This window comes from Rhipicephalus microplus, chromosome 9, assembly GCF_043290135.1.
Source record: "Rhipicephalus microplus isolate Deutch F79 chromosome 9, USDA_Rmic, whole genome shotgun sequence".
Classification (NCBI taxonomy): domain Eukaryota; kingdom Metazoa; phylum Arthropoda; class Arachnida; order Ixodida; family Ixodidae; genus Rhipicephalus; species Rhipicephalus microplus.
Window position 1 is genome coordinate 26,436,201 of NC_134708.1, and position 10,965 is coordinate 26,447,165.

Genomic DNA, 10,965 nt, shown 5'->3' on the forward strand with positions numbered 1-10,965 from the left:
GATTTTTGTGCACATTAAAGAATCCAAGCTAGCCAAATCAATCTACAGCATCTCGATGCGACGTCGTTTATAATCGTGTCCTAGTTCCGGCTGTAGAACTCCCTAATTACGTTACATTGGTGTAGCCGGCTGGATTGATAGTCTCACGAAGCTGCTACGCTTCACAGATGCCCACAAACCATTCTCTAACCACTCGCGAAGGGAAAGACGAGCGTTACTGGAAAAGCACGCACTTGTCATACTAACCCAAACCACGTAGTTTGCACAATCTTTTCAGACGGTACGAACACCACACTTCAAACTTGTGCCAGTGCCAGCGGTAAAATTATCTCCGTTTTTTTTTCTCGCTCAAAGGCACATGTTTGCAGCTGGTTCTCGGGTGATGTAGCAGCCACTTATTAAAAAAAATTCACAGCATACCCACGGAGCGAACGATGATGAGTGGGGCGAAGCGTCCGTCCACCCGTCATTCCATCTGTATGTATGTATGTATGTATGTATGTATGTATGTATGTATGTATGTATGTATGTATGTATGTATGTATGTATGTATGTATGTATGTATGTATGTATGTATGTATGTATGTATGTATGTATGTATGTATGTATGTATGTATGTATGTATGTATGTATGTATGTATGTATGTATGTATGTGTGTGTGTGTGTGTGTGTGTGTGTGTGTGTGTGTGTGTGTGTGTGTTTGTGTGTCAACTGTACGAAATGGTCAACTATACAGAAAGCACTAGCGCCTTTTAGCGATATTAATTTCAAGAGCATACACGCACAACGCCATCTAGTGAGCAATTCATAACTTGGAGTTGGCACATACATACTACATATTACATACAAACGGAGGACAAACGACCCACACCCCAAGGAGGTTCGTCTGTGAAAAAAGTATTTGATTTGAGACGCGGTTCCCTAGAAGCGTTTCTCCGAGTTTGCGATCATATCCTCAAAGTTTTTATTTCAGTTGGCCACGTCTCATTTTCTGAACAAGCCCTACCACCTATACTTACGGTGATTTTAACGGTAAAACTTGAACAAGAAATGGTAGAAAATAGTATAGAAAGATGCGCAGTGTTAAAAAGTGGCACGTGGCATTGTTCTCAATGCCAGTCAAAAAAGAAAGCCCGCCTTGGTCGAACATTGTGTAGGGTGCTCTGCTGCTGAGCCGTAGGTCGTTGGTTCGATTCCAGCCCTGGCGGTTGCAATTCGATGGAGGCGAAACGGTAGGCCCATGTACTGTACGACGTCAGTACACGTTAAAAAACACGAAATGGTTGAAATTTCCGAAGCACTTCACTACAGCGTCTGTCATAATTATATCTTGGTTTTGGGTTGCGAAACCTCATATATTATTATAGTAATATTGGCCTGTCGGAACGCCTCTGAGTGGACTGATTTTGTGTGTGCGTGTGTGTCGGTGTTTTTCTCTTATTTATTTTTTAACTCTCCCTTTCTGTTTCGACCCCCTAGTCCCCAACCCCAGTGTAGGGTAGCATACTGGATACTAGCACCTGGTTAACCTTCCCTGCCTTCGTTTTTTCTCGTTTATCTCTCTCTCTCTCTCTTGAGAAAGAAGCAAAAAATAGAGCGTATGGTTTTGCCATCATTTGAAGATGGCACGAAACCCACTCGTGGATGATGATGCAATGCGTAGCCGCGTGGTGTGTGCTTTTGTGAACATTCAGCCCGATTTTTTCAACAAAAAAAAAAAGAAAGCGAGAGAGAATGCGAAATTGTGTTGATCCTCGTTCCGAAGACCAAGAATAAAGCGGATTAGAAACTTTGACATGCAACGTCTTAAGAAGCTGTTTTTTTTTATTATCTAGAGATAGTGAGGCTGCACTAACGCATCATAATTACCATTTCCGCTTATGATAAGCGGATTTGCGTTTGTTTTTTCGCAAGGTTGTTTGTAGAAGCTTCCAGTCGCTTATCGCGTTTTTACACAACTTCTTGCATTTCTCCAGCAAACTTAGTTATATTAGTGATCAATGTGTTCACTAGTGCATGGTTGTCGTTCACTAATAGCGTGTTTTATCGACGAATTTGAGTGGCTGAGTGTACATGCATGCGCAGTGCTCCCGAGAAAGGGGAGCGAAGGTTTATCACAGCGCCCCCCCCCCCCCCGCTGCGTATATTTCGCCCCTCCCCTCTTAGGTGACTAGGGGGGGGGAGGCGTGGCATCCCCTGTCCTGACCGGCCCCACCGAGCACACGCCTATAGCTTTATGTGTTCATACATAAAATGGGGGAGATTCAAGTAACGCTCTGTCAAACCAACGCCTCCTAGATTTCCCGTGCCTGCCGGATGAGCGCGAAACGCCGGTCATCTATGGCGGCGCTGCCTACGTAGAGGTAAGGGTCTTTGTACTTGGCCTTTCGGATCGGCAAGTTTGGCATTTGCTACTAATCTCAGAGGATGACTTGTATTAAAAGTTGCTTGCTGAATGACGGCGTCACTTACGTAGGGTTAATTATAGTTACGTTTACGCCTTTAAAAAGCTTTCTACGTTATTTTTGTTGCATATAAGCTCCAAAAACGTAAAAACCTTTTTTAAGACACCCCTACTTGAGTGGCGCCACCACCGTAGTTCCGACGACAGCCGTTTCCCAAGTGACCGCCGATAATCCGGCAGGCGCGGGAAATCTAGGAGGTGTTGGTCAAACATACGTTGAAGGAAATACTGGCTCGCTGGATTTCATGCCGACTTGTTGTGCCCCCGCGATCTCCGACGACAGCGCAGCTCTCGCCGACTGGCTCGCCCTACGCCATCTCCTGCAGCCGACAAGAGCTCTCGCCGAGTGGTGCCTCGTCCTCGGACTCCTGCGACCGTGTCCATCTTTCCTATCTCCTCTTTACTTCCGTCGCTCGCTGTCCCTGTGCCTCGCTCTCTCCTTCCTCTCTCTATATACACCTTTTAATTCCTTCCTTTTAATGTGTTTAGAAAAAGGTTATTCTATCGTGAGATGCAACAAACCTGTGGAATGAGCGTCTATACAACAAGCACAATAACAAACAAATGACAAAGCACAACATACATGAGTCATTTAAACAGAAATCTCCAAATCTGTAGGGTGTCCATGTTACTAATAACTACATACACTACACATATACATCAATCACAATATGGACAATTTACATGATGATATATGTACAGAATTTACCAGGCTTGGTGAAGATGATAGCAAGTATATACAGCAGGTATCAATATTCGTGAAATTTACACAATTTACAGCGTTAGAGTGAAGTGCATATATAGGAGAGCTCACACCCATATGGGACATACACAAACACATAAAAATAGTAAACACATACTGATTACATGCACCAATCAGGCATGGACTGGTGACCTGGCTATAGGAACCAGGCCAGGTGGAAGACTAATCGAACGCGTCTATCATCTACGGACAGAAAGCGGACAGAAAGCGGCACGGACAGAAAGCGGCACGACCATTCTCGCAGAAATTCTTCCTCCCCAAGGAAGAACAATTCCTCCGACAGAAACGATAAGAGTTCAGAGTAGAGGCGTCCCAGAATCGGAAAAAGAGCACGAGAACGATGACCTGCCACCACAGCTTCGCACCTATTACGCCATAAACAAAAAGCTCCCGCAGCTATTAGAAGGCGTGCAAAGCGACTACGCGAGCAGCGGCCAGATGCGACAAAGCGATTAACATCTAGGCCACGAGAACTAGTGCTAACGGACTTCCAAAACACATTTTTGCAATGACACATAGCTGCAGTATATGCTGGTTAGACTCCTGTGACGGGCACTTAGGACAAGTGGAAGGTGGCACCATGCCCCACTTCTCCATTCTGTCCCGTGTTGGGAGTACTCTCCATCCAAGACGCCACATGGAGTCACAGAGGTGACCAGGCAATAACGATGCCATTATCGCGCTCCACGAGACATGTCTTGAACGTGCTAGATGGGCTGGAGGAACCAGAGGTAGCAGAAGAGCCGCCGTTGTATCTACACTGTGGCTTTCGAGAATGTCCACATCGGGACAAACCTGCTGCGCGTGTCGATAAAATGCTACTGCCGTTGAGTAAAATGCAGGCACGTGAAGTGTTTGCGGTGCAGAATTAAGCCGTGCATCTGGTAGTAAATAGCGTATCATGGTACCTAAGAAATAACAGGCAAGATCACGCACGGGGCACTGATCACCATGCAACAACCGAAATGAGAATCGTAGGGCAAGTTGGCAGCGAACACAGACGAATGGGAATGCAAATCCACCGCAGTTTCATGGTTGCCCAAGTGCTGCTCGGTAAACCAGCTCTGTTCCACCTGACACAAAAATGAGCCAATGAGGGATTGCAACGACCCAGTAATTCGTAATGAGGGCTGTACGACATGATATAGGTACCAAACACGGCCGCAAAACACAGTGCTAATAACCTTCTTTCAAGCATCGGTAATTCATACTATTGTGCTTCCCGGACGTGTCGTTTTACATCTTTGACTACTGAAACCCACAAGGAGGCTGATATGCCGTTGCAAGTATAATAAATCTTCACAATGCGAATGGAGTCACTTTTTTGAACACCAAAAAAGGGACTTAGGCAGGCGTCTGGGGAAACAATGAATAAATATTGTCATGACCAAGAAAGACGCTCATCACAACATTGACATTTTGAAATATTTGACACAGCACCTGAAATCGTCCCATACGCAGCAAAAAGTCGCAGGCTACGGGATAAACTGCCCTCATTCTTCAAGTACAACGTGATGTCATCACCAAATTCTGTCACCGTCACGGTACCACAACCTGGAAGAGGAAGGCTTCGAGCGTATGGATCAGCGTTTAGCCAGTGAAGGAATGGTTCGAAGCTGAGTACAAGAAGTGCAAGGGATAAAGGACACCCCTGGCGAACACCACGGGTAACAGGAAATGGCACACTCTCTAAACCATCAAGAAACAACGTGCTGTGTATATTTCGGTATGCGTTTCTGAGAAGCTCAATGAAGTTTTGGGAGAAGCCGAATGCTGCCATTACGCTAAATAGAAAGCTATATTCGAGGCGATCGAATGCCTTTTCTTGGTCAAGTGAAACCAAGAGTCCCCGAGCTGACCTTTCTAACGTGTATGCAATTATATCACGCAAAACAAAGGAGAGACTGTGGATTTCTTTTCCAGGAATAGAGCACGCCTGATGATGACCTATTAAGGAAGGCATCAGGCTTCTCAAGCGTAGAGGGATAACTGCTGCGAAAGTTTTGTAATCAACGTTGAGGGGTGTTATTTGTCTCCACTATTCTGGGCGAACCGACGATGGGCCATGTTAAGGTATATAAACGAATCGACCATCGCGAAAGCTATAAGGGAAATCAAAGTTCGCGAAACAGCAACAAATAACAGATGTGAAAAGAGCACCAATTTCGTCCCAAAACGTGTAATAAAACTCAACAGGCAACCCGTCCGGCCCGGGGGCCGAGCCACGCTTCGTGGAAGACAGTGCCTCTTTTGCTTCGTCAGCTGACGGACTTGTGCAAAGTTGTTCAGCTACTTCTGATGAAATTCGAGGGAGCCTATTTAACATTGTGGCTGTCTCGGTGGTACCGAGATGGGATGACATTGTCGTACGAGCCATGTTGGCAAAGTGAGCTAGAAAAACTGATTGATCACGTGCCGGTGGCAACGCAGTTGGTAAGAATATGGTGGCCTGAGTTCCTAGTGGACTCGACGGGTTGAGAAGCGAGCTTTTCGCAAAGGGCAGAACCTCAGCGTGAGCACATGAATTACGTCTGCAACGCCAAGCAGCCGCCGTCAAGGACGACGCTGCAATAAGGCTTTGAACATGACCCCTTAACTCTCGCTGCCATGCGCGGATCAAGGGAGTTATCCGATCAACACGAAGAGCAATACGCAGCTTTGTGGCAGTGTCCGCTAGTTTTTCGGACGTACGGTGTCTAAGGGCACGCCCTTCTACTGAGCAGTGTAAACGCCACTGTGTCTTGAGCGCGTCCCACTCCTCCGGACTGGATCCCAAAAGAGAGGCGCGCAAGATTCTAGATAAACTGGAGCGCGAACGCGCGTCGTGCATAATGCGGATGTCAAGACGCCACAGTCTCACTGATGATAAAAAGGGAAAGTAAGCCTCAGGCGTCACTGGTCGGTGGTCGGATATATAAACAGGGGATGATGGTAATGTTACTACATCGGAGTGCAATACGTAAGAAGCTAGCACGCTCGGCACATAGAAACAATCCAACCAACTAGATGACGTACTACGCCGCCAAGTCCAGACATACTGTGGTCCATGCACTAGCCTGTATACGTATCTATCAAAGAGAAATGTTGGACCAGGCGACGCAGCTCCCGCGTGTTCCAATCAGAGTGACCCCATCCTGGACCTTGCACGTCAGCTTGCGTGTCTAATGCGCAATTAAAATCTCAAGTGAGTAAGACATGACGACCGTCTAGAAAACACACATCCAGGTCACGGAAAAAATTGTTAGACATCGCTGCTTGAGTTGGCCCATAAATATATGAAATGCGCAGCTTGAAGGATGATACGACGCAGTAAAAAGCCATTACCCATCCAATACCATCATAGAAAACATGACGATTGTGTTTAAAAACGCGGTTAAAATAATAATTCCAACTCCACTGAAGCGAGATGTCGCGAAAGAAAAGTAACAGTCTAAATAAATGCGCATTTGAATGCACGAACGTGGTCAATGGTAAAAAAATTGGTTTTTCGTAAACACTGATTATCACAATGTTCTGCGTGGGCTATGCTGATAACTTCGGCTTGCTTTACTGGGTTACGGAACTCTTTAACATACAAAGGTATGGTTTTCAGGGTGTCATTTATATTGAAATTATTGTGAGTGACCTGGTCATGTTTTTCTGTTCGGTACCCTGGAGATCTGAACGGGGGAACTGGAGTACACACTACACAGCATATTTCGAGCCTCTAGAAGAGGGTCGAGGTTTCTTCGGTTGCTGAGACTCGGAGCGGCTATCCTGGGTGCCGTCCGAGCTGGTGCCAGACGTTTGAGCACGCTTGACGTCCGCGGAGCTTGCGTTTCCCCGTCACATCCGTCTAGGCTAGAAGAGAGTCCGATGCTACTGTCGACTCCGAGGCTGAAGCTGCTTGCTGACGAATCAGATAGTGGTAGGGCTGCAGCGTCACCGTTGTCGCCGCCTCCAACGACCTTGATCACGGATTGCTGGTCTAGACGCGTCAGTAAAGAGCTCCCATGGCGTCTTCCTACTTGTTCAAGGAAGTCGCAAGCCTGGCTTTCGGAATGAGCCAACGGGTTGCTCATCCGGTTGCAATTCTGTTCCTGGCGAAACACCAGCGCCCGTGGACCTCGTAACGTCAGCGTAGCTCTGACCTACTGGACTTTCCCTACGCCATCTCCCAACGCCGACAAGAACTCTCGCCAGTGGTGCCCCGTCCTCGGACTCCTGCAACTGTGTCCATCTTTCCTGTCTTCTCCTTACTTCCGTCGTTCGCTGTTCCTGCGCCTCGCTCTCTCCTTCCTCTCTCTCTATCTCTTTACATTTTAATTCTATCCTTTAATCACTTCTCTACCCCCATCTTTCGTGAGCTACTGTTGAGGTGTCCTCCCCCTGAGAGACAGTTACGGGGCTCTCTTTTTCTCTTTTTTTCATTTAATGTCACCTTCCCTGTCGTCTACTGAGCACTCAGCTGCTTGATTTAACGATGAGTCCGGTGCGTCGCTGCCTGCAAGCGTTTTATTTCTCAGCTTGGGCCGACGTCGAACGTGACACGGCATGTTTGCCTGGGACAGACACGAGGTCAACCACGGTGGCTGTTCTTATCGCTGAGATTGACAAACATGGCGTGCTCGGGTTCGCCAAGCTGCACACTTCTTCTTCGTCGTTTAATGCAGCTCTCAGAATTGAATTCTGGCATTCTTCTACTACAGCTTCGGGTTCTCGCTCATCTGTTGCCGTTGGTGACAAAGACAGTAGGGCAGGAAAGGTCCCCGCAGCAGCATCTAAATATGAACGATGGACATGGCAGATGGTGGTAGGGTGGCCATCTGCACAACGTCGGCAGGGGCAGTCGCAACATTCGCTTTCATGCCCGGGCACACCGCAGCGACCACAGAATGATGCTGTGCACTTTGCTCGATAATGACCACTTGAGCCACATCGACGACAGATACATTGCAGACCGCGGTAGTCGAATGTGACTCGATGACCAGAAACGCGAAGATAGTTGGGGACGGGATTTGTGAAACTCATTTCCATTCGGACAAAGCGTGTGCCAATGAAAACTCCGCGTCTTGCACTCACGAAGCCAACGGTCGCGGTCAATAAATACCTTGCCGTATGGGGACAAAGCCTGGACGAGTACCTCGTTGCAGACGAAGGCTGGTAAGAAGAGGCAAGCAACGTTAGTTACCTGCGGGCCGACGGGAACGACAGAAATACGCTCGCCACCGATGGTCAGGTAGCCAGGGTCGATGATGAGAGTAATGGAGGCCATGCTCTTGACGGTTCCTTGGAAGTTCATGCCTCCCATGTGCTGAATGCAGTGTACCTCTGAGAGGCCAACTATTGAGGCCATTACGTCGACGACGGTCTCCGGACTAGCCCCCGCAGGGACAACGTCGAAGGCCCGCGCCTTCGAACACGTCCACCTTTCAGTCCAATCCTTTTAACCCTCCTTTACCCTTATCCCTCGTGTGTTTAGAAAATGTGGTTAATGACTTCGAGTACTTAATACTCGACTATGGGAGAGCCTAAAGCCGTCCCGCACTAACCGACTACCAAGCAAGCTACTGTTGAGGTGTCGCACCGTGATGCAGACAGTTACTGGGCTCACTTTTCTCTTCTTTTCCCTTTAAGAACCACATAAGAATCACAAGCAACGTTAGTCATGCGCTGGCAAACGTGCCTTCAACCGAATGAAGAGACTACCCTCGAGACAGTGAAGTAGCTATGTGTTTTCGTTCATACAATGTGCTTTTATTCGAGGTTCGAAACAAATACATTATTTTTGAAATGTCTTTCGTGCTCAAGTGACAGTATTATTCATATTTAGAAATATTCTCAGAAACGCGAAAACACGTTAGGTTTCCAATTCCTTTTGACTTCTATTGTGATCACTGTTCCCTGGTTTTCTCGCTAACATCTGGCAAAACTGGCGTTTTAATCGCACCTGTTAAGAACTACGTGGGTTGCTGCCCCTCCAGCGTATGTTTTGATGCATTTTGTGTCTACCATTTTGTATTTCGTTCGTTCCTTTGACTATGAATATCGTGGGACGGATTTTTGCTCTCCGATAGTAAAGTACCAAGTACTCTAAATTGTTGTCCACTTTCAAATGCGCAGCATTTCTTAGCCAAACTTCGGCGACTTTGAGCGTATCTATCTATCTATCTATCTATCTATCTATCTATCTATCTATCTATCTATCTATCTATCTATCTATCTATCTATCTATCTATCTATCTATCTATCTATCTATCTATCTGTCTATCTGTCTATCTATCTATCTATCTATCTATCTATCTATCTATCTATCTATCTATCTATCTATCTATCTATCTATCTATCTGTCTGTCTGTCTGTCTGTCTGTCTGTCTGTCTGTCTGTCTATCTATCTATCTATCTATCTATCTATCTATCTATCTATCTATCTATCTATCTATCTGTCTATCTGTCTATCTGTCTATCTGTCTGTCTGTCTGTCTGTCTGTGTCTGTCTGTGTCTGTCTGTGTCTGTCTGTGTCTGTCTGTGTCTGTCTGTGTCTGTCTGTCTGTCTGTGTCTGTCTGTCTGTGTCTGTCTGTCTGTGTCTGTCTGTGTCTGTCTGTCTGTGTCTGTCTGTGTCTGTCTGTCTGTGTCTGTCTGTCTGTGTCTGTCTGTGTCTGTCTGTCTGTGTCTGTCTGTCTGTGTCTGTCTGTGTCTGTCTGTCTGTCTGTGTCTGTCTGTGTCTGTCTGTCTGTCTGTGTCTGTCTGTGTCTGTCTGTGTCTGTCTGTGTCTGTCTGTGTCTGTCTGTGTCTGTCTGTGTCTGTCTGTCTGTCTGTGTCTGTCTGTCTAGCCACATACGACCTTTAGATTTCCTGGCCATTCCGTTAATGGTATCTATACCAAAATTGGTATGGCATAACATGACTGTATAACGAGCATAATTGACTAGTGATAACATGACTACCATGACATGTATGTCATGAATGTTATGATTTACATTTCATGGTCTTGCTGCTCTTGCGGTGGTTTCGTTCACATGCCTGTTGCAAAATTGGCATGGTATGACATGAGCGCATGGCGAACACAAGTGACAGACTCTAACGTGCAAATCATGACATGCATGTCATGTAAATCATCAGTAATGACTACGCGCCACGCTCATGGTGAGCTCGTGGTCGTTTCGCTAGTTTCACATACACCGAATTTGGTATTACGGGACGTGAATGGATGACGAAGGCGTGTGACTGGTGCAAACATGATAATCATGACAAGCGTGTCATGTAACAACATGACTACATGCTACGCTCATGATGCGCTCGCGGCCGTTTCGCTAGCTTCACATGTACCGAATTCGGTATTACGTGACGCGAACGAATGACATATGTAAAGTACACGTCCAAACACGTTAATCGTGACATGCGTGTCATGTGACAACATGACTGCATGCCACACTCACGATGCGCTTTCGGTCTTCTCGCTGGGTTTTGCATATGTCAAATTTGGTATTACGTCACGTGAATGGATGGCGAAAGTGTGTGACTGGTACAAACATGATAATCATGAGATGCGTGTCAGGTGAAAACGTGATTACGTGCCACACTCAAGGCGCCAAAGCACTGCGAGCTGTCCCGGCGTGCGGGCGCGTCGGCGTTCGTTTCGTCGCGTCACGCCGGCGATGCCACGCCAGGCGCCAATTTGCCTGGCATATACTCGCAGGCGCACGGCGCGCTGCGTTGCTTTGACGCATGCGCGTTTGAGCGTGCCCGACGTCCA

The 10,965-nt window shown here is 46.9% G+C and overlaps 1 protein-coding gene across 2 annotated transcripts in view; it reads left to right on the forward strand.

Moving 5' to 3' along the window:
- The window catches only part of LOC119164945 (hemicentin-2), a 144,294-nt gene that overhangs the window by 111,238 nt on the left and 22,091 nt on the right, over positions 1–10,965 (forward strand). The window lies entirely within an intron of this gene.